Consider the following 23,898-nt stretch of genomic DNA (forward strand, 5'->3'; position numbering starts at 1 on the left):
CAATCTTACCAGCTTCCGCCATCATCTTCACAAGGTCTTTTGCTTTTGTCCTTGGGTTGATATGGACATGTCGGACCAAAGCACGTTTATCTCTGGGACACAGAATCCATCTCCTTCCTGAGCGGTATGATGGCTGTACATTCCCATCTTGTTTGTACTTGTGTATAATTGTTTGTACAGTTGAACGAAGCACCTTCAGGTATCTTGAAATTGTACCTAAGGTTGAGCCAGATTTGTGCAAGTCCACAATTCTCTTCCTGATATCTTGGCTGATGTCTTTAGACTTTCCCATGATGCTACACAAAGAAGCAGTGTGTTTCAGGTGTGCATTAAAATATATCCACAGGTGTGTCTCTAATTCAGATGTTGCCAAAAAACCTATCAAAAGCTTCCAGACACATCATCATATGGGGAGTCCAGAATTGGTAAAGGCATAGTAATCTTAGTGTATGTAAACTTTTGACTTTGCAGTAATTAAAAAAATGCCTTAAACCTTCCCTCTCTCATTATTCTGGCATTTGGCAAATATTACAAATTATGGTAATCCTAATTGACCTAAAATGGTATTGGCACCCCTGCAATTCTGTCAGATAATACTCAGTTTCTTCCTGAAAATGATTGCAATCACAAATTCTTTGGTATTATTATCTTCATTTAATTTGTCTTCAATGAAAAAACACAAAAAGAATTGTCCTAAAGCCAAATTGGATATAATTCCACACCAAGCCTAAAAAAGGGGGTGGACAAAAGTATTGGCACTGTTTGAAAAATCATGTGATGCTTCTCTAATTCGTGTAATTAACAGCACCTGTAACTTACCTGTGGCACTTAACAGGTGTTGGCAATAACTAAATCACACTTGCAGCCAGTTAACATGGATTAAAGTTGACTCAACCTATGTCCTGTGTCCTTGTGTGTACCACATTGAGCACGGAGAAAAGAATGAAGACCAAAGAACTGTCTGAGGACTTGAGAAACCAAATTTTGAGGAAGCATGAGCAATCTCAAGGCTACAAGTCCATCTCCAAAGACCTGAATGTTCCTGTGTCTTCCGTGCGCAGTGTCATCAAGAAGTTTAAAGCCCATGGCACTGTGGCTAACCTCCCTAGATGTGGACGGAAAAGAAAAATTGACGAAAGATTTCAACGCAAGATTGTGCAGATGGTGGATAAAGAACCTCGACTAACATCCAAACAAGTTCAAGCTGCCCTGCAGTCCGAGGGTACAACAGTGTCAACCCGTACTATCCGTCGGCGTCTGAGTGAAAAGGGACTGTATGGTAGGATACCTAGGAAGACCCCACTTCTTACCCCTAGACATAAAAAAGCCAGGCTGGAGTTTGCCAAAACTTACCTGAGAAAGCCTAAAACGTTTTGGAAGAATGTTATCTGGTCAGATGAGACAAAAGTAGAGCTTTTTGGGAAAAAGCATCAACATGGAGTGTACAGGAAAAAAAAAGAGGCAATCAAAGAAAATAACACGGTCCCTACAGTCAAACATGGCGGAGGTTTCCTGATGTTTTGGGGTTGCTTTGCTGCCTCTGGCACTGGACTGCTTGACCGTGTGCATGGCATTATGAAATCTGAAGACTACCAACAAATTTTGCAGCATAATGTAGGCCCCAGTGTGAGAAAGCTGGGTCTCCCTCAGAGGTCATGGGTCTTCCAGCAGGACAATGACCCAAAACCCCCTTCCAAAAGCACTATAAAATGGTTTGAGAGAAAGCACTGGAGACTTCTAAGGTGGCCAGCAATGAGTCCAGACCTGAATCCCATAGAACACCTGTGGATAGATCTCAAAATGGCAGTTTGGAGAAGGCACCCTTCAAATATCAGGGACCTGGAGCAGTTTGCCCAAGAAGAATGGTCTACAATTCCAGCAGAGCATTGTAAGAAACTCATTGATGGTTACCGGAAGCGGTTATTCGCAGTTATTTTGGCTAAAGGTTGCGCAACCAAGTATTAGGCTGAGGGTGCCAATACTTTTGTCTGGCCCATTTTTGGAGTTTTGTGTGAAATGATCAATGATTTGATTTTTGCTTCATTCTCTTTTGTGTTTTTTCCTTGCAAGCAAATTAAATGAAGATGATAATACCAAAGAAGTTGTGATTGCAATCATTTTCAGGAAGAAACTGAGTGTTGTCTTACAGAATTGCAGGGGTGCCAATACTTTTGGCCACCACTGTATATACCATGTGACGTAGCGCAGTCCTGCAGCTGGGGTCAAGGTCCTATCATTGCAGTATTTGTATCATCTCATATTGTAAATCCAGGCTAACTAACATAAAAACCCCATTATAAAACCTTTTATTAAAAAAAATAAATCCCCACAAAGTTGAGAATGAATATACAGTACAGACCAAAAGTTTGGACACACCGTCTCATTTAAAGATTTTTCTGTATTTTCATGACTATGAAAATTGTACATTCACACTGAAGGCATCAAAACTATGAATTAACACATGTGGAATTATATACTTAACAAAAAAGTGTGAAGCAACTGAAAATATATCTTATATTCTAGGTTCTTCAAAGTCGCCACTTTTTGCTTTGATGACTGCTTTACACACTCTTGGCATTCTCTTGATGAGCTTCAAGAGGTAGTAACCGGAAATGGTCTTCCAGCAATCTTGAAGGAGTTCCCAGAGATGCTTAGCACTTGTTGGCCCTTTTGCCTTCACTCTGCAGTTCAGCTCACCCCAAACCATCTCGATTGGGTTCAGGTCATCTGACATAGCACCCCATCACTCTCCTACTTGGTCAAATAGCCCTTACACAGCCTGGAGGTGTGTTTGGGGTCATTGTCCTGTTGAAAAATAAATGATGGTCCAACTAAACGCAAACCGGATGGAATAGCATGCCGCTGGAAGATGCTGTGGTAGCCATGCTGGCTCAGTATGCCTTCAATTTTGAATAAATCCCCAACAGTGTCACTAGCAAAGCACCCCCACACCATCACACCTCCTCCTCCATGCTTCACGGTGGGAACCAGGCATGTAGAGTCCATCCGTTCACCTTTTCTGCGTCGCACAAAAACACGGTGGTTGGAACCAAAGATCTCAAATTTGGACTCATCAGACCAAAGCACAGATTTCCACTGGTCTAATGTCCATTCCTTGTGTTCTTTAGCCCAAACAAGTCTCTTCTGCTTGTTGCCTGTCCTTAGCAGTGGTTTCCTAGCAGCTATTTTACCATGAAGGCCTGCTGCACAAAGTCTCCTCTTAACAGTTGTTGTAGAGATGTGTCTGCTGCTAGAATTCTGTGTGGCATTGATCTGGTCCCTAGTCTGAGCTACTGTTAACCTGCGATTTCTGAGGCTGGTGACTTGGATAAACTTATCCTCAGAAGCAGAGGTGACTCTTGGTCTTTTTTTCCTGGGGCGGTCCTCATGTGAGCCAGCTTCTTTGTAGCGCTTGATGGTTTTTGCAACTGCACTTGGGGACACTTTCAAAGTTTTCCCAATTTTTCGGACTGACTGACCTTCATTTCTTAAAGTAATGATGGCCACTCGTTTTTCTTTACTTAGCTGCTTTTTTCTTGCCATAATACAATTTCTAACAGTCTATTCAATAGGACTATCAGCTGTGTATCCACCTGACTTCTGCACAACACAACTGATGGTCCCAACCCCATTTATAAGGCAAGAAATCCCACTTATTAAACCTGACAGGGCACACCTGTGAAGTGAAAACCATTTCCGGTGACTACCTCTTGAAGCTCATCAAGAGAATGCCAAGAGTGTGCAAAGCAGTCAACAAAGCAAAAGGTGGCTACTTTGAAGAACCTAGAATATAAGACATATTTTCAGTTGTTTCACACTTTTTTGTTAAGTATATAATTCCACATGTGTTAATTCATAGTTTTGATGCCTTCAGTGTGAATGTACAATTTTCATAGTCATGAAAATACAGAGAAAACTTTAAATGAGAAGATGTGTTATGATAAACTGTGGGGGGCCATATAACAGTGTGGGGACTACTGTGGGGGCCTTTATACAGTGTGCGGGCAACTGTGGGGTCCATTAAAGAGTGGTAATAGGGACAGTATTTGGTTATCAGCAAGATAAGGAGATTATGCAGGTTGATAATAGATGGGGATGATGCTGGAAACGTGAGAAGTCAGATGTGTCTTTGTTGTAATCTCTGCAGACGAGCCTTGGCTGGAGAAGTCATCATGTCAGTCTGGGCCAGATGGAAAAGAGTGGAAAAGTGAACGACTCCACCAGAAGAACGTCAGCTGTAAGTCATCTATAACTGTACTGTAATTTCTTACATGTTCTGCAGGACTGGTATCTACCATTATATGGTCACTATATAGCAGTAATATCAGTGGTGGTCTTTAAGGAGATTTTTTTTCAGTTACAGCAGGGTCACTTGCTGAGGTTCCCCTATACCCATGATTAGAGTGCGCCACCATAGTTGTAGTCAGGGGCTAGGTGCCCACTGAGATGTTTCACCTCCCCCTGAGCTGAACCCCTAGCTACGCCTCTGCATCAGCCTTCACAGGTGGTCTGGCTACATAAGTAGACAGCCTCCCTGTGATGGTGATGCCATGCCCCATAAATGGGCAGAATAATCCAGAGAGATTGGAGTGTTGGTGTTGTATTATGCACATCAGCACTCTGGGAGGAAGTGATGGACAAGCACTGCATGCCGGAGCTCAGTGCGGCCTCTGTGAGCTGAGTGCTAGAAATCATGGAACATGTTTTCAGTTGTGGAATGGAAGTTTTACATGTTAAATAAAAAGCAGGCGTTAAGTAGGTTCCAAATGAGGACTGAAAAACTGCCTAAAAGGTACAGTATATGGTTGGCTTTGCAGGCACATTGCAAAAGGTTCAATAGCGCTGATTGCTTATTATGCCTACTGTGAATGGGCCAGGTGATGTGATCATTCAGTCTTGTGTACATATTGCACAACAAAAAGATATGATGTGATATAGATATGACTGTAACACTCCAACATGCCTAGAAGGGATTGGTAATGCTTGTACATGACTTGTTTAGAATAAAAAACACCAAAATTGAGACCTAGTTATACTGTTGGGGATGCATGGAGTTTCTAGGTGAGACATTGTCAACTGTTTACCAAACACCCATACTGGGAATCTGTCAGTAGGATCAACCCTCCTAAGAAGTATATATGGGCATGTAGGTCATAGAAAGTTGAATAAAATGATACCTTTATATAATATCTGTGGTCTGATGTTTTAAAGTCGACATTTTTCTTAATGTGTAAATGAGCTGGCTGTTAAGATCTATGGGCCGGACATAGATCTCCTTGATAATCTGCCTCCATAGTTTATTTTAAATGAAAGGGGACATTACCAGTGAGACATGTAATGATTGACAGTTTGCTTTCCTGATCTACATGTCTCACACGTCTAATGCCCCCTTTCATTTAAAATAAGCTCTGGAGTCTCTGGGACATCTGTGTCCGGCCCATAGATCTGAGCAGCTTATTTACATATAATAAAAAAAATGGACTTCTCTGAAATAAGATATTAGATTATAGATAACAAGGTATCATTTCTTCAGCTACCTATAACCTGCATGTCCATATAGACGGCTTAGGAGGATTGATCCTACTGATTTATTCCCTTTAATTGACGTAATTATAGCATTTAATGTATATATGAGATTATTATTTGTATCATGGATAATATTGTACTTTTCACTGTGATAGTTTTGCTTAATGAATCATGCTTGTCTCTATGAACACTCTTCAACATTGAAATTATAAAATCAAGAAGGAAGATATAAGGGTAGAAATCATGGATGGATACACATGTTAGTGAAACGCAAATGATAAAAAAATGGAAACAAAATTGTTAATACATCACAATTTATTCAGTATCAAGTACCAAGTACAGAAGTCCCCACACTTACACGTTTTGGAAACTATTAATGAGATTATTAATGATTTTCTCAGAAATGTTTTGAATGCACTTGGGTACACAAATAATCAAGTTCCACTGCTGACAGCTCCTTTTGTAATTGCCAATGACATCCCAGATGTGCTGAATGAGAGAAATCAGGAGAAACTGCAGGCCATGGTAGCACATTTAGGCCACATAGACTGCTCACAGTAGTATGGGTAACAATGCGACCTAACCTTGTTGAGTTGACAAACTGATTCTGGGACACTTTCAACAAATCATTGTACCACTAGTTCCATAACCAAATCGATGTAAGGCCAAACTGTTATTGGAACAAAATGAAGACATGGGGCATCTGGCTACCATATATTACGCCACCCCACACCATAATACTGGGAGTAGGTGTGATGTCACGTTCCTTCTTGAAGGCTTCTTCATGACGTTGTTCACGTGGTCTGTAGGTCAATCTCTACCAATCATTATGTCCAAGTCAAAAGCTCAAAAGAGGATAGACCTCCATTTGAGCCTCCATTGACGTCTTGCTCTATACCAAGATACCCTGGAAAACAGTGGCAAGAGGTCAATGGAATAACTGTAGCTGGATGTTTGGCTCATAGCCTAATGTCATGCAAACACCATCTGATGGTTTGTGTAGACACTGTCTGACACCTTAGGTTTGGTATGTGACATGTAATTTCACTTGCAGTACAGAATAGATCACTATGTGACATTCTTCTAATGTAATCATCCTTTCATGCAGAGGTTTGTGCACCTTTTGCTTTCATTCCAGCTTGTAATTTTTCTTCCAACCGCTGGGACGCACAATGTTGGACAGTGCTAATGTAATGGTGCCCAGAGTGATAGCCGTAGGCGAATGTCATGAGTCCAACACCCCTGCACGTTACAAACAAAATAAGAGTTCTGGATGTGTGCGTGTTTGCTGGCAGTGTTGCTATTGGAACCTTCACCTTCAGGCAAGTCCCATTGGACTGCTCACAAGGTCCATTAGGCACATTCATAAAAAGAAGGCACTCTTTACTTGGCAACACACTTAGGTTCCCCAAGCAGCAGACAGCACACTTTACAACTTCTTCTGTTTCATACGGAGGTGTCCACTATACATGTAGACAGTAAATAAGCAGAGCAAATAAGATGAACCTCCATCTTCCCGATGCAGGGACACGAGTCAATATGTTACGCTGTGAACCCTGCACCCAAACAGTCACATGTGATCCCTTAACAAGGACCTCCCTTGGAGCAGTGTCTGTCTACCATGTCCTCAGCTGTGCAAGACCCATCTCTACAGGGCCTCCCACATCTGGCCAACACTGGACTAACTTCTTCCTTTAATTCTCTCTCCCTTAAATAGTTTTCACCCACTTGTCTGCTGAAGTTGATCTCAGTCGCTTCTAAAGTTCCTTCACGATTCTTGTTGCCTTCTGCCTTTCAGCTCCAAACTAGTTCTGCTTCTCTCCAGAACTCTGCACACTCACTGACTGAACTTCCTGCAAAATCTCTAAACTACCCAGTGATTCCCAATGCTCCTACCCACTATGAGCCAAACTTCTAGTTAATTCTCACACACCTATCTCTGTTCTCTTGTTGCTGGGTAAAACTTAACCTTCCACCTAGTTCTGTACAGGAGTGAAAAGGAAGACAGTGACATCTTGTGACCGTCAGTTAATACTGCAGCCCACAGGGAAATTAACAACAACAATGAACAGGAGGCATCACACATTCATCCCACAAGATCTGATTTTTCAGGTTCTATGTGGCTAAAAAAATTAGCTTTCACTGTGATTTTTATGCTCCTTCCACATGCCACAAAATTTGAGAAAGGGGCTTCAAAATTTGACCATTTGCAGTTTATAGCAACACTTGCTACTTGCCTCAAATTGCATAGTCTTGTGGCTTGTCCTACTTGATTTAGCACATTGAATGTTGAGAAGCGTGTGATGCATTTTTATGAAAATTTATGTAGTTTGGTTATTGATACCACTATTTAACCCCATAACACCCAATGACGGACATTGCAGAGCATGAGTGGATGAAAGTTACTGCTCCTTGCCGTGCAGTGTCCGTCATAGCATTAAACTGTCACTGCGTGTAACCAAAGCTCCCTCTGCCTTCAGATCGATGCCCCTGCGATGTAATAGCGGGGCCCGATCGTTGCCATGGTGACCTGGGGTCGTTATGATGACAACCGGGTCACCAAGCTACGGAAAGCTCCTGAGACCATGCTTTTAGCATGGTCTCAGGAGCTTTTACTATAGATATAATGCACTGCAATCTAGTGCATTGCAATGCATTATACCTTTGTTCAAAGAGAAAAAAGTGAAAGTCCCATAAAGGGACTAAGTAAAAAAGTTAAATATTGTAAAAAAAATTGTAAAAATATGTAAAAAAAAATTACAAGATAATAATACTAATAATAAAAATATTCACTAATAAATACACATTTTTATGTAAAAAAAAAAGAATAAAAAATGTACACATATTTGGTATTGCCACGTCTGGAACGACCCAACCTATAAAAGTGTCATTCTAATTAACCCCTTCAGTGAACGCCATAAAAAAAACCTCCAAAAAACGAGGCAAACAATACTTTATCATCATACCACTGGAAAAAAGTAGAATAAAATGCGATAAAAAAACTAATATAAATAAAATTGGTACCGCTGAAAACGTCATCTTGTCCCGCAAAAAACAAGCCGCCATCAGTGGAAAAATAAAAAAGTTACAGCTCTCAGAATAAAGCAATGCAAAAAAAATATTTTTTCTATAAAACTTTTTATTGTGTAAAAGCGCCAAAACATAAAAAAACGCTATAAATGTGGTACCGCTGTAAATGTACTGACCCGAAGAATAAAGCTGCCTTATCAATTTTACCACACACGGAACAGCATAAAAAAAAATAAATAAAACAATTCCTGATTTGCCGGTTTTTGTTCATTCTCCCTCCCCAAAAATTGGAATAGAAAGTGATCAAAAAATGTCATGTGTCCGAAAATGGTACAAATAAATATGTCAATTCGTCCCGCAAAAACCAAGCCCGTACATGACTGTCCCGGAGGAAGATTCCCTATAATGAGACAGATGTAGGCACTGTGGACGTCGTCTGACCTATGATCCAGCAGTGTCCATCTTTATATGTGCATAAAAGCGCGGTCGGCAGCAGTTTTGTGCACTTCTGAAAAGAAGGACAACACTGACAGAGTCCAGAGTAACTCTGCTACCTCATTACAGTGAATGGATCCCCTGGAGGATGTCACCTGAATCACATCATTCAGAGATTTAGATGGAAACCCCAAAGTAATTGCTCAGCTTAGAGCGCCAGATAAATGTGATCCCAAATGTTATGTAAAATGTTCCCAATAAAAGCTTCAACTCAATCCACAAATAAAAGCCACTCAGGTCCATAATCTGTCAATGTAAACATAGGGGGCTTCCATGTTACTGGTAGCACAAAAGCTCTGGAAAAGTGAAATGGCTCCTCGCCCCCAAAAGAAATTCAGCAAATTTGGCGCTTTGAAATTCTAATGCCCCCCCGACCTTCTGAGCTCCAGTGTGCCTAAACCACATTTAGCATCCACATGTTTGGCAGGGGTATAATTTCCAAAATGGGGTCACTTGAGGGGGAATTCTGCTCTTCTAGCATTTAGGGGCTCTGTATATTGAGTCCGCAAACTATTCTAGGAAAATCTGCGCTCCAGGAGGCAAATAGCACTTCATCCCTCCCGAGTGTCGCCGTGTAGCTAAGCAGTACTGTACAATCACATATGAGGTATTGCCACATTCAGCAGAACTTGTGGGACAAATTGTGCTGCCAGTTTTATCCATTATGGCCATTTGAAAATGTAAAATCTGGGGCTGAAACAATTTTTTTTGCGGTAACAATTTAATTATTTTTTCTTCACTGCCCAATGGTATAAAATTCTGTGACATACCTGTGGTGTCAATATGATCACTGCACCCTTAGATGAGTTCATTTAGAGGTGTAGTTTCTAAAATGGGGTCACTTACGGGAATTCTGCTGTTATGGCACCTCAGGGAATCTCCTAGTGGGTCATGGCACCCTCAAACCATAACAGTAAAATCTGTACTATAATATAGTGCTCCTTCCCTTCTGACCTTTGCACTATTCCTGAAAAGTAGTTCCCAATTACATGTAGGGTATTGGCGTACTCATAAGAAATTGCACAACAAAATAAGAGGTCAATTTTCTCCTGTTACCCTTGTAAAAATAAAAAATTTGGGGCTAAAAGAAAATTTTTGTGGAAAAAAATATTTTTTTTATTTTCATGGCTCTACGTTATAAACTTTTATGAAGCACCTAGGGGTTCAAAGTGCTCACCACACATCTAGATAAGATCCTAGAGGGGTCTAGTCTCCAAAATGGGGTCACTTATGGGGGGTTTCCCCTGTTTAGACACATAAGGGGCTCTCCAAATGCGACATGGCGTCCGCTCTCAATTCCAGCCAATTTTGCATTCAAAAAGTCAAACGGTGCTTCCATTACGAGCCTTGTCATGCGCCTAAACAGTGTTTTTCCCCCACATATGGGGTATCAGCGTACTCGGGAGAAATTGCACAAGGACTTTTTCATCAATTTTCTCCTGTTATCCTTGTGAAAATAAAAAAATTGGGGCTAAAACTTCAGTTTTGTGGAAAAAATGAGATTTTTTATTTTCACGGCTCTACGTTATAAACTTCTGTGAAGCACCTGGGGGTTCAAAGTGCTCACCACACATGTAGATAAGTTCATTGAGGGGGTCTAGTTTCCAAAATGGGGTCTCTACTGTTTACGCACATCAGGAGCTATCTAAATGCGACATGGTGTCCGTTCTCAATTCCAGCCAATTTTGTGTTCAAAAAGTCAAATGGTGCTCCTTCCCTTCCAAACCCTGCCGTGGGCTCAAACAGTGGTTTTCCCCCACATATGGGGTATCAGTGAACTCATGAGAAATTGCACAACAACTTTTGGGGTCCATTTTCTCCTGTTACCCTTGTGAAAATAAAAAAATTGGGTCTGAAAGTTCATTTTTGTGGAAAAAAATAGATTTTTTTATTGTCACGACTTTACGTTATAAATTTCTGTGAAGCACCTGGGGGTTCAAAGTGCTCACCACACATCTAGATAAGTTTACTGAGGGGTTTATATTCCAAAATGGGGTCACTTGTGGGGGGTTTCCATTGTTTAAACACATCAGGGCCTCTCCAAATGCGACATTGCGTCCGCTAATTATTCCAGCAAATTTTGAATTAAAAAAGTCAAATGGCGCTTTGTCCCTTCCGAGCCCTGCCATGTGCCCGAACAGTGGTTTTCTGCCTCATATTGGGTATCTATCATCTATCTATCTATCTATCTATCTATCTATCTATCTATCTATCTATCTATCTATCTATCTATCTATCTATCTATCTATCTACACAGCTCAGTGTTGGTGCAGGAAAACTCAATTTATCCCATGTGGCATTTCTAGTGAGAGGTCTGACATGATAGATAGATAGATAGATAGATAGATAGATAGATAGATAGATAGATAGATAGATAGATAGATAGATAGATAGATAGGTAAAGATAGCATCACTGCATACAGGTAATTTCTACTGACAGATTGTAACTATGAGAAAATACGCTCAATTTCTGGTATGTAATGTCATCATCTCATCATCTATTCTTTGTGGACTCTTGCTCATGTGTGTGACATGGTAATATACTTTTACATTTATATTGTCAGATATTTTTCTGTAAGTGGCATTTTGGCAAGTTATCAAGCCCATTGTCCTTGAAATAAATGATTTTGGTAAACAGTAACTGGATTATATCATCTGACTATGATTAAGCTTTTTAATTGTAATGTGAATTGTGCATTCCTTGATCCTTGCCCTTACACCATGTTATCTCTTTTGCTCTGCGGATTATGTTGCACTCTACATTAACTCTTCAGCTCACTTTCCTGTTGAGCCTTGTGAATGCTGCTCTCAATAGAGACCACAAGAATTTCACTGAAAAGGACATCAAAGCCAAAAAACATCAGAGAAAAAACAGCAGCCAAACTTACCTACATCTGGTTACAATATCAACCAATAGCCAGGGCCGATTCTAGGTAAGTCAAAAATTTAAATGTTCCCCATAAAAAATTCTGCTAAAAATAAAATCTACAATTGTTTTAAAGGGACTCATCAGCTCCAAAATCCGTATCAAAGTAATCAGAGATCCGTGTGGGGATCTTGCGCTAGAAGGAGACATATCTTTAGTTTCAAACTGGATAATTTTTGGAGAAAACCACAAACAAAGCGCTCAGAGCACAATGGGCATGGCCACAGAGTCTAGGACAGCGACACAGAGAAGCTGTAGGAGTGCGCTGAGCATCTCTTTTGCATGTAAACATAAACATAAAGAATGTGTTCTCAAAAACTATCCAGCTAACTAAAACAAAAGGTTTTTCTTCTTGTAGCACAAGATTTCTACAAGGATCTGTGATTACTTTGAAACAGTTTTCAGAGCAGGGAGACTTCCTTTAAGATAATTTAGAATTTATTTCTCTGTAGATTCATTTTTTTACGATCAGTCGAGCGCTGGGTTTGGCAATCGCCAGAGGCCAGTTCATGGGATCGATGCTGCAGGAAGCCGGCTGTCAATCACCACGACATCGGCAGTCACACCCCGTTGGCAGAGCAGCCCAGAAGAGGAAAAGCTGCTCTGTTGACAATGAGCACATGTGTTGCCGGCAGGAGCGGTCAATGAGTACCTGCCTGTTAGTTTTTAAGCCCATAGTAAAAAACTAAGAAGTCCTAAACCCTTTCAATTTTCAGTCTACAGTTTCTTACTGCTTTTTTACTGCTAACATTCGAATGACAAGTTTATCTCCACTAGATTTTCATCAGTTGCACCACTTATCTGCATGAGAAATGAGGAGTGATAAGAAAATGCATCATAGCATGTGCAAAGGGCAAGAGGTTATTAAGCTGTGGATAAGTATTCCTTGCTAGCTAATTATTGATATGACAGAGCGAGTTTCCATGCGACATGCTCAATGTTGCAAAACCTTTTTGACTCAAATAATTTAATTCCTCAAGGGAGGAGCCATTTTTGTTTTTTAAGGCCACGTTCACATGTTCAGTATTTAGTCAGTATCGTACATCAGTATTCGGAATCCAAAACCAGCAGTGGGTGATGTAACATCCCTGGCGGCGTGCTGGCATGGCTTACCACCTCCCACCATGCAAGACCGCCATCTTACCTATCGGTCTGGGCTGCACACTTTGCTCCGGTGCCTGCTGTGTCTCTGGTCTGATTGCTTAGGGCGGCGGCGCGGCTACTGCCTGATTTTTATAGTTACTGTGTGCGCACTCCTAATACCTCCCCAGCCTATTGCTGTGAGTCACTGGATACTTAAACCCCCTCCACCCAGTAGGGGGTGCCTGAGCAACACTTTTATTCAGTGTGTTCCTTGCAACTGAGTTGCCAGGTCCTGTCCTGTATCTTGTCTGTTCCGCCCCTGGGGGCTGTATACCCAGGCCTGTTACCTGTATCTGTGACTTCTAGTCTGTCTCCGCCACCCTGGGGGCTGAGTTCCCAGGCTCGTTCCTGTATCTTGTTCCTGGTTCAGTCCCTGTCTGAACTGTGTCCTAGCCCGTTACCTGTTTGTCTCTATGTCCGAACCTTCCCTTTTCCTGCAGTGTCTGAACCTGCACCTAATTCCAACTCGTTGTCTCTGAACTTCTGTTTGTGAGTTTTGTGTACACTCACTACTTCATTGTAAGTATCTTGTGTGTATCTGGTTCTGCTTGTTCACCGCACTTGCGGTTTTTCTCTGCTCTGCTTGTTCACCGCACCTGCCGTTTTGCTCTGCTTTGCTTGTTCACCGCACTTCCGGTTTTGCTCTGCTCTGCTTGTCCACCGCACTTGCGTTTTCGCTCCTCTCTGCTTGTCCACCTCATCAGCGGTTTTGCTCTGCTCTGCTTGTTCACCGCACCGGCGGTTTCGCTCTGCTCTGCTTGTTCACCGCACCTGCGGTTTTGCTCTGCTCTGCTTGTTCACCGCACCTGCGGTTTCACTCTGCTCTGCTTGTTCACCGCACCTGCGGTTTCGCTCTGCTCTGCTTGTTCACCGCACCAGCGGGTTTTGCTCTACTCTGCTTGTTTACCGCACCTGCGGGTTTTGCTCTACTCTGCTTGTTTACCGCACCTGCGGGTTTTGTCTGCTGTTCTTGTTTACTGCACCTGCGGGTTTTGCTCTGCTCTGCTTGTCTACCGCACCTGCGGGTTTTGCTCTGCTCTGCTTGTATACCGCACCTGCGGGTTTTGCTCTGTTCTGCTTGTCTACCGCAGGTGCGGGTTTTGCTCTGCTCTGCTTGTCTACCGCACCTGCGGGTTTTGCTCTGCTCTACTTGTCTACCGCACCTGCGGGTTTTGCTCTGCTCTGCTTGTATACCGCACCTGCAGGTTTTGCTCTGCTCTGCTTGTCTACCGCACCTGCGAGTCTTGCTCTGCTCTGCTTGTCTACCGCACCTGCAGGTTTTGCTCTGCTCTGCTTGTCTACCGCACGTGCGGGTTTGGCTCTGCTCTGCTTGTCTATCGCACCTGCGGCTCCATTCCTGTATCCCAGTCTGTACTGGTCCCTATCCTGCCTGTGTTCCTACCTGCCAGTGCCCACCTGTCTGCATGCCAGCCGTGCCTGCCAGTACCCACCTGTCTGCATGCCAGCCGTGCCTGCCAGTGCCCACCTATCTGCATACTAGCCGTGCCTGCCAATACCCATCTGTCTATATGCCAGTCTAACCTGCCTGTTCCTGCATTGCCCGGTGTGGGTCAACAGCTGTGACCGGTGTCTGACCTGGAGAAGCACCTGGTCCCTCTGCTCGGTTCCTCCCTGGTTCACGGAGTCGACTGAGCCGCCGTGCGAACTTGGTCGGACCGGGTTGATACTTAGTCACGCCCCTCCAGGCACTCCTCGGTTCATGGTCCAGTGGGATCACTAATCACGCTCACGCCAGTCAGTCCGGGCGTGTGTGTAACAGTTTGCTCAGGCCATGGTCAGCGTTGAGCCCCATGGCCCTTCGCTCTCAGAGACATTTGAATTCTTGTCTGGCGAATACGTGCACCAAGGAAAAAAATTTTCTCAAGCTGAGGTCCAGGCGATTTACGCACCAACCCAAATGGAGCTATCAGCACTTGTTCCTGCAGATCGACCACGGTACTATTGGGATCCAAAACAATGCCGTGCGTTTGTGGAGCAATGTATGCTGCATTTCAAATTCTATGCTCACTATTTTCCCACTGATCGAGTTAAAGTAGCATTCATGTTGTTCTACTTAGCGGGTGATGCCTTGAATTGGATCACCCCTCTATGGGAAGCATGGGATCCTATCGTCTCTGACCTGCAGGCCTTCCTGGGGGCCTTTCTAATGGTCTTCGATGACCCTAACCCTGAGGCTTCTGCTAAAGCTTCCCTTCCCAATATCCTGGAGCAGTCCCGATGGGTGATGCGTGTAGGTAGCCCACCAGCTCTCCAGCCTGAAGAGACTGCCACCCACACAGAATTCCCACAGGATGACAATGCTCCACAGAATACTTCTCTTCCCAACCTCAAGAGGCAGTCCAGACGTGCAAGGCGTAGAGGTAAACCGTCACGCCAGGTTCTGTCCTCCCAAAGACATCCTGTTCCCCAGCCTGTTGAGGCAGCTACCCGCATAGAATCCATGAAGGATGACCATGTTCGTCAGGCAAAGCAGAGGCCGGAACTCGGTCACAAAATTGGATTGCGGTCCCGCTGCGGTTGTTTGGGACACCCTGATGGTCTCTGTCCAGTGAAGGTTGGAGAATCCCAAGACATTAGGCCTGTAGGAGAGGCTGCCCTTGGCGTTAGTGTTTCCTCTCCACAGATGACCGTGACTGTCACCGTGGCAAGTGAAGGCCTCGGATTAGCCGGAAGTTTCGGGCGTAAAGCCTTGAAGAGTCAGTGTCTGATTCCCGTCCGACAACTCCAGAATCCGGTTTGGGCATTGTCAGCGGAAGGACGAGCCCTACTCAGAAACAGTCAAAATATGTCTGTACAAATTAAACTCCAGATTGGAGCATTACACATGAAGAAGTTCACATTCCAGGTGCTGTCCGGTTTACTCACAGGTCGTCCAGAGCCGAGAGATCTAGTGCCCGCTCCGGTCTGGAGATCCTGCATGATGTTTCCTGGGGGACTGCTGAGGTACAAGGGGTGTCCAGTCCCCATATCTTCAGCACAGTCAGCAGTGTCTTCTTCTTCTTCTTCTTCACCAGATCTGCTAGTCGCTGACTCGCTGTGTGCTGAAGTCTCCGAAGGAAGGGAAGCGGAGGCATTGTCCCCACACAGTCTCGACGATTGTACCAATGATCTGGCTTTAGGCACCGCCCCACCTCGCAGACGTGTCATCTTAGAGGCCAAACTGAAGTTGGTCCCTAGGCAGGGATCCTCCATCTCTTACAGATCTGGCAATAAGTCCATCAAGGCGGTGGCTACCTCCAAGTCTCTGCACCCCTCCAACCAGGCGGAGGACCTCCAGTTGCCTCCTGAATCCTTTGGGGTGCTACCTGATAACAAATGGAGAGAGACTTTTCTGCACCCTGTACCTGGTACTTCACCCACTTCATCCAGTAAGCTTGGCAAAGTGTACGTCAAGGCGGTGGTTACCCCCGAGTCTCTGCACCCCTTCAACCCGGTGGAGGATCTCCAGTTGTCCCGTTATTCTTTTGGGGTGCTATGTATCCGATATTAACAAATGTAGAGAGACTTTCCTGTGTCTTGTTCCTGGTACTTCACTCACTTCATCTGTTGCTGAGGATGGCTCGATGGGAGGAAGCATCCTAGTCACCAAAATGGTGAGACCAGTTTCGTTCCCTCTAGTGGACAGAAGAGGTAATCTTCTTGAAGAGAAGGATCGGCCTCCAAATTCTCTGCAGAAAATCCTTGCAGGCTTGAAGAAGAGGGGGTGTAAAGGGGAGGGTACTGAAACATCCCTGGCGGCGTGCTGGCATGGCTTACCACCTCCCACCATGCAAGACCGCCATCTTACCTATCGGTCCGGGCTGCACACTTTGCTCCGGTGCCTGCTGTGTCTCTTGTCTGATTGCTTAGGGCGGCGGCGCGGCTACTGCCTGATTCTTATAGTTACGGTGTGCGCACTCCTAATGTCTCCTCAGCCTATTGCTGTGAGTCACTGGATACTTAAACCCCCTCCACCCAGTAGGGGGTGCCTGAGCAACACTTTTCTTCAGTGTGTTCCTTGCAACTGAGTTGCCAGGTCCTGTCCTGTATCTTGTCTGTTCCGCCCCTGGGGGCTGTATATCCAGGCCTGTTACCTGTATCTGTGACTTCTAGTCTGTCTCCGCCACCCTGGGGGCTGAGTTCCCAGGCTCGTTCCTGTATCTTGTTCCTGGTTCAGTCCCTGTCTGAACTGTGTCCTAGCCCGTTACCTGTTTGTCTCTATGTCCGAACCTTCCCTTTTCCTGCAGTGTCTGAACCTGCACCTAACTCCAACTCGTTGTCTCTGAACTTTTGTTTGTGAGTTTGGTGTACACTCGCTTCTTCATTGTAAGTATCTTGTGTGTATCTGATTCTGCTTGTTCACCGCACCTGCGGTTTTGCTCTGCTCTGCTTGTCCACCGCACCTGCGGTTTCGCTCCACGCTGCTTGTCCACTACACCAGCGGTTTTGCTCTGCTCTGCTTGTTCACCGCACTGGCGGTTTCACTCTTTCTCTGCTTGTTCACCGCACCTGCGGTTTCGCTCTGCTCTGCTTGTTCACCGCACCTGCGGTTTCACTCTGCTCTGCTTGTTCAATGCACCTGCGGGTTTTGCTCTGCTCTGCTTGTTTACCGCACCAGCGGGTTTTGCTCTGCTCTGCTTGTTTACCCCACCTGCGGGTTTTTCTCTGCTCTGCTTGTTTACCGCACCTGCGGGTTTTGCTCTGCTCTGCTTGTTTACTGCACCTGCGGGTTTTGCTCTTCTCTGCTGGTCTACCGCACCAGCGGGTTTTGCTCTGCTCTGCTTGTCTACTGCACCTGCAGCTCCGTTCCTGTATCCCAGTCTGTACTGGTCCCTATCCTGCCTGCGTTCCTACCTGCCAGTGCCCGCCTGTCTGCATGCCAGCCGGGCCTGCCAGTGCCCACCTGTCTGCATGCCAGCCGTGCCTGCCAGTGCCCACCTGTCTGCATACCAGCCGTGCCTGCCATTACCCACCTCTCTGCATACCAGCCATGCCTGCCAGTACCCACCTGTCTATATGCCAGTCTAACCTGCCTGTTCCTGCATTCCCTGGTGTGGGTCAACAGCTGTGACCGGGGTCTGACCTGGAGTAGCACCTGGTCTCCTCCCTGGTTCACGAAGTCGACTGAGCCGCCATGCGACCTTGGTCGGACCGGGTTGATACTTAGTCACGCCCCTCCAGGCACTCCTTGGTTCATGGTCCAGTGGGATCACTAATCACGCTCACGCCAGTCAGTCCGGGCTTGTGCGTAACACGTGATAAATAAAGAAGTGGTGACGTGTTTCTATTATACTTTTCCTCTGATTGTTCCACTCCTGGTTTTGGCTTACAAATACTGATGTAAAATACTGACCAAATACTGAACATGTGAACACGACCTAAAAGGTAAGGGAATTTTTTTTTTAATTCAATTATTCTGGGAGCCATAACTTTTTTTAGATTTCTAAGGCTGCACTGCACCAGCATTGGAGATATCTGTGTCCCATGTGTCCATGTGTGTCACATGTGTGGCAACCATGTGCTGCCCATGTGCCGCATCAGTATCACACGTACTGGAACTTGGGAATTAGTGTACAGTTACCGCTGTTCCCAGGCACCGGGTGCTTATAACGTTTTCCAGACTGATAAATCTCAATTACTTTGTTTCTCATTTGTTCCTGAATTCCTTTAGATTGCAGCATGATGTCTAGCTTTTGAAGATCTTTTGGTCTACTTCACTTTGTCTGCCAGATAACGTTTTCATTTTTCGGGATATGGGGCTGTATGAAGGCTTATTTTTTGCGCCCTGAACTGATATTTTTAGTGATACTATTTTAGGGTAAATAAAATGTTTTGATCTCCTCTTATTGCATTTTATTGCAATGTTGCGGTAGGCAAATAAAAGTTATTCTGGTGTGTTGATTTTTGTTCTCGTTTCACCATTTAAAGATCATATTAATTAACTTTATATTTTGATAGATCAAACTTTTATGAATTCAGAGATACCAAATGTGTATTTTTGTATTTTTTTAATTGTTTTATGTTTAATGGGGCAAAAGGGGGGTGATTTGAATTTTTGAAGTTTTTTTAAAATTTTTTTGAAAAACTTTTTTTTTACTTTTCCCTATATTTAATAATCCTCTAATGGGACTTAAAGTTGGGATCACATGATCACTTTTGTAATACATAGCAGTTCATCAGCATCATACCAGCTATAGGCTGGTTTTCACAGGAGTATAGTAATGACAGGGGTTGAGTGTCACACCACCCTGCTGAAACGTGCTGTCAGAGAGTGAAAGTGACATTTAACAGGTTAACAGCTACTAGCAGAGCTCCCCTCCACCCGCATCTGTTAAAGGCACATAATGACTGATTAAATCAGCGATCATCTGCCAGGAAAGATTCTAGTTCAGCTTGTTCGCTCTCATCAAAAGCAGGGACACAACATATGAAATACATGTACGTGATATGTCATGAAGGGGTTAATATCCTTCAAAGTAGCTCTTTAACATTTTTTTTTTAATTCTTTTTCTAAATTCAATTTTCTAAAAACTGAAAGGTCCATGATTTCAGAAACTCCATACTTAAAACAACGGTATCACGTAATTAGGAAACCCTCATGTCTGTTGTCTGATGTCCATTCTTTATGCACCTACTGTTCTCTAGACTAGACAAATCTGCCCCAAATTTGAAATATTGGTGAATCAGGCAATTTGAAATGTTTTCGACTGAGTTTCAGTCCTCTCGAACCTACCGTTCTCAATATATCCCTCCTCCCAAAAAGAAAAAAAACTAAATACACGCACAAATATTATTTTACAGCCAAACGACTGGACCTCTCTGACCCACATCTGGCAAATACCGTATTTTGTATGGCACCCTTCATCCTGGTATGTATGGCCCCCCTTACACCTATCCCGGTATGTATGGCATCTTCATCCCTCTTCCTTGTATGTATAGTACCTTCATTTCTCTTCCTGGTATGTATGGCACTCTTTATCCCTGTATGTATGCCCCTCCTCATCCTGGTATGTATGGCACCCTTCATCCCTGTATGTATAGACCCCCTCATCCTTCATCCCTGTATATATGGCCTCCCTCATCCTTGTAGGTATGGCTTCCCTCATCCTTGTACGTATGGTCCCCCTCATCCCTGTATGTATGGCCCCCTCATCCTGGTATGCTTGGCACCCCCTGATCCCCGTCACGCTGTACAGAAAAAAAATAAACAATCATACTCACCTACTCTCTCCTCCAGTGCTGTGTTCCGCTCGGTGCCAGAATAGTCACTGCTCCCCACGCTGGGACTGCGTGCATGGGGAACAGTGACCATTCATTCTCCCTAATAAGCGCGCACACTTTAGCTTGCAGCGCGGCTCCTGCTGTGCTCTGCGGTCATGTGCACCCGCTATTAAAGGCCATAAATATTCGCCACACCCATGGGAGTGGTGAATATTCATGGCCTTTAATAGCCGGCACACTGACAGCCGAGTGCAGCAGGAGCCGCGCTGCGGATACAGCGTGCACGCTATTAGGGGGAATGAATATGGGCCCCATGGGCGTGGGGAGCAGTGAATATTCATTTTCTTTAGTAGCGGGAACAATGTAGGCTGCAGCATGCAGCTGCTGCCTTCTGTGCACCGCTACAACGCCACTGTCGCTTCCCCCACATCCCACACCACCCACAGCCACAGAATTTATGTACGCTGCTCAAAAAAATAAAGGGAACACTCAAATAACACATCCTAGATATGGATGAATGAAATATTCTCATTGAATACTTTGTTCTGTGCAAAGTTGAATGTGCTGACAACAAAATCACACAAAAATCATCAATGGAAATCAAATTTATTAACCAATGGAGGCCTGGATTTGGAGTCACCCCCAAAATTAAAGTGGAAAAACACACTACAGGCTGATCCAACTTTGATGTAATGTCCTTAAAACAAGTCAAAATGAAGCTCAGTATTGTGTGTGGCCTCCACATGCCTGTATGACCTCCCTACAACGCCTGGGCATCCTCCTGATGAGGTTGCGGATGGTCTCCTGTGGGATCTCCTCCCAAACCTGGACAGTCTGTGGTGCAGCGAAACATGATGTCCCAGATGTGCTCAATCGGATTCAGGTCTGGGGAATGGGCGGGCCAGTCCATAGCTTCAATGCCTTCATCTTGCAGGAACTGCTGACACACTCCAGCCACATGAGGTCTGGCATTGTACTGCATTAGGAGGAAACCAGGGCCAACCGCACCAGCATATGGTCTCACAAGGGGTCTGAGGATCTCATCTCGGTACCTAATTGCAGTCAGGCTACCTCTGGCGAGCACATGGAGGTAGCCAGAGGTAGAAATGCCACCCCACACCATTACTGACCCACTGCCAAACCGGTCATGCTGAAGGATGTTGTAGGCAGCAGATCGCTCTCCACGGTGTCTCCAGACTCTGTCACGTCTATCACATGTGCTCAGTGTGAACCTGCTTTCATATATGAAGAGCACAGGGCCGCAGTGGCGAGTTTGCCAATCCTGATGTTCTGTGGCAAATGCCAAGCGTCCTACATGGTGTTGGGCTGTGAGTACAACCCCCATCTGTGGACATTGGGCCCTCATACCACCCTCAAGAAGTCGGTTTCTAACCGTTTGTGCAGACACATGCACATTTGTGGCCTGTTGGAGGTCATTTTGCAGGGCTCTGGCAGTGCTCCTCCTGTTCCTCCTTGCGCAAAGGCAGAGGTAGCGGTCCTGCTGCTGAGTTGTTGCCCTCCTACGGCCCCCTCCATGTCTCCTGGTGTACTGGCCTGTCTCCTGGTAGCACCTCCAGCCTCTGGACACTATGCTGACAGACACAGCAAACCTTCTTGCCACAGCTCGCATTGATGTGCCATCCTGGATGAGCTGCACTACCTGAGCAACTTCAGTGGGTTGTAGAGTCCGTCTCATGCTACCACGAGTGTAAAAGCTCAACCAACAATCAAAAGTGACCAAAACATCAGCCAGAAAGCATTGGTACTGAGATGTGGTCTGTAGTCTCCATCTGCATAACCACTCCTTTATTGAGGGTGTCTTGATAATTGCCAATAATTTCCATCTATTGTCTATTCCATTTGCACAACAGCATGTGAAATTGATTGTCAATCAGTGTTGCTTCCTAAGTGGACAGTTTGATTTCACAGAAGTTTGATTTACTTGGCCTTATATTCTGGTGTTTAAGTGTTCCTTTTAATTTTTTGAGCAGTGTATATCAGACTATAAGACGCACCCCCCCACTTTCCTCCAAAATTTTGGAGGAAAAAAGTGCATCTTATAGTCCGAAAAATACGGTAGATAAATACGGAACTTGGAAAGGTTTTATATCAGGTTTCAGCTCTCTAAGATCTACTGTTTTTGTCATATTTGCCAAAAACTGTAACACAAAAGAGTTCTCAAAAGGGTTTGTAAAAAAAACACATGAAAGCAAACATTAATTTATGGTCAAGTGACTGGGTCAATTTACCCCAAACATGCCACATAGGTAAATTGGGCACTTTGAAAGGTTTTACTCTGGGTTTTAGCTTTCGGAAACCTAATGTTTCCCAAAATACTGAATATAAAAAAAATATTAGGTTACAGCCTATTCAAATGGGTTTCAGCTCTCAAAAATGTACAGTTCTCGAGATACTGGAAAAAAAACTATAACAGAACAGACACCAATGTATATATTTATTTACAGCCAAAAGACTGAACCAAACTTTGTCACCCAGGTAAATCAGCCACTTCAGATGGTTGTACATTGGGCTTCATCTCTCTAGAACCAGTATGTGGGCTTCATATCAGAAGCAAACAACAAAGTAAAACAACAAAAAAATTAAACCAAATATACCCATGTGAAGCGGGGAAATTCTGCTAGTACTCTAAAAGGTTCCCACTTCTGGATAAAAAATATGTTCTTGTAAATTCAAAACAGACACCTGACATCCATTACTGCAGTTCATTCTCCTACCATTGACCTAATAGAAATTATTTGGGCACTAATCAATCTACTTTACATTTTAAAACATTCACTGTAAATCCAGTTCACACAATAATTTGCCAATCCCAGTAATTCTCTTCTTATTACAAAATATCTTGAGTTTAAGAGTCTATACGTATTATAACACATAGGAACATTGATTTCACCTGAAATTTTTCTTCAAAACGAAAATAATGAAAAGTGGTTTAAAAGAACTGATGTCTCCAGTGTGAGGACTCTTCCAGTGTGAGGACTCTAGCAAACTACCCTCCATATCTGAGCTCCCTGGACCACTGTTAATGTGACATAGGGACATGGAATCAAAGACTATTACTGATTTTACTGCAGTTTACCAGTTATAAATACGTTCTGACATTATGCTTTGTAATAAGATATACAGGTAAATTTATGAATGCACAAGTCTATATATTCTACCAAAAAGAAACTGTTAGAGTAAACGATACTCACGTATGCACCTTTGATCTGTACACAAGCAATGTAAGCCTCCCAGTACAATGTCTGCTTTCTCCAGTCTGTTTTATAATATGCTCCCATTACACTTGAGATAAGAAAAAATAATAATTAAAGAGAAACTGTCACTATATTAATGCAGCCAGAACCAAATGAATCAGAGCAGCATGAATCAGAGCCTGGCTGCACAATTGCAGCCAGGAATACATTACTCTGAGATGCTTCAGTGTTTCAGAGAACATGTAGGGATTAGTGATGAGCGAGCATGCTCGCCACTGCTCGGTACTTGCCCGAGCATCTCAGTACTCGAGATGCTCGGAGCTCGCCGAGCACTTGCGCGAT

The 23,898-nt window shown here is 44.0% G+C and overlaps 1 protein-coding gene across 4 annotated transcripts in view; it reads right to left on the reverse strand.

Moving 5' to 3' along the window:
* LOC141273145 (uncharacterized) overlaps positions 1–23,671 on the reverse strand; it is a 127,396-nt gene extending 103,725 nt beyond the window's left edge. For 3 of the 4 annotated variants that reach the window (XM_073684585.1, XM_073684587.1, XM_073684586.1), the window contains exon 1: positions 23,554–23,671. The gene's annotated coding sequence lies outside the window, so the exon portion shown is untranslated. The remainder of the gene's footprint in view (positions 1–23,553) is intronic. The other variant, XM_073684589.1, reaches the window with a different exon arrangement.
* Between the last annotated feature and the right edge of the window lie 227 nt (positions 23,672–23,898).

Source organism: Phyllobates terribilis, unplaced genomic scaffold, assembly GCF_046119375.1.
Source record: "Phyllobates terribilis strain yellow unplaced genomic scaffold, ASM4611937v1 Scaffold_5__5_contigs__length_657084704, whole genome shotgun sequence".
NCBI classification, from domain to species: domain Eukaryota; kingdom Metazoa; phylum Chordata; class Amphibia; order Anura; family Dendrobatidae; genus Phyllobates; species Phyllobates terribilis.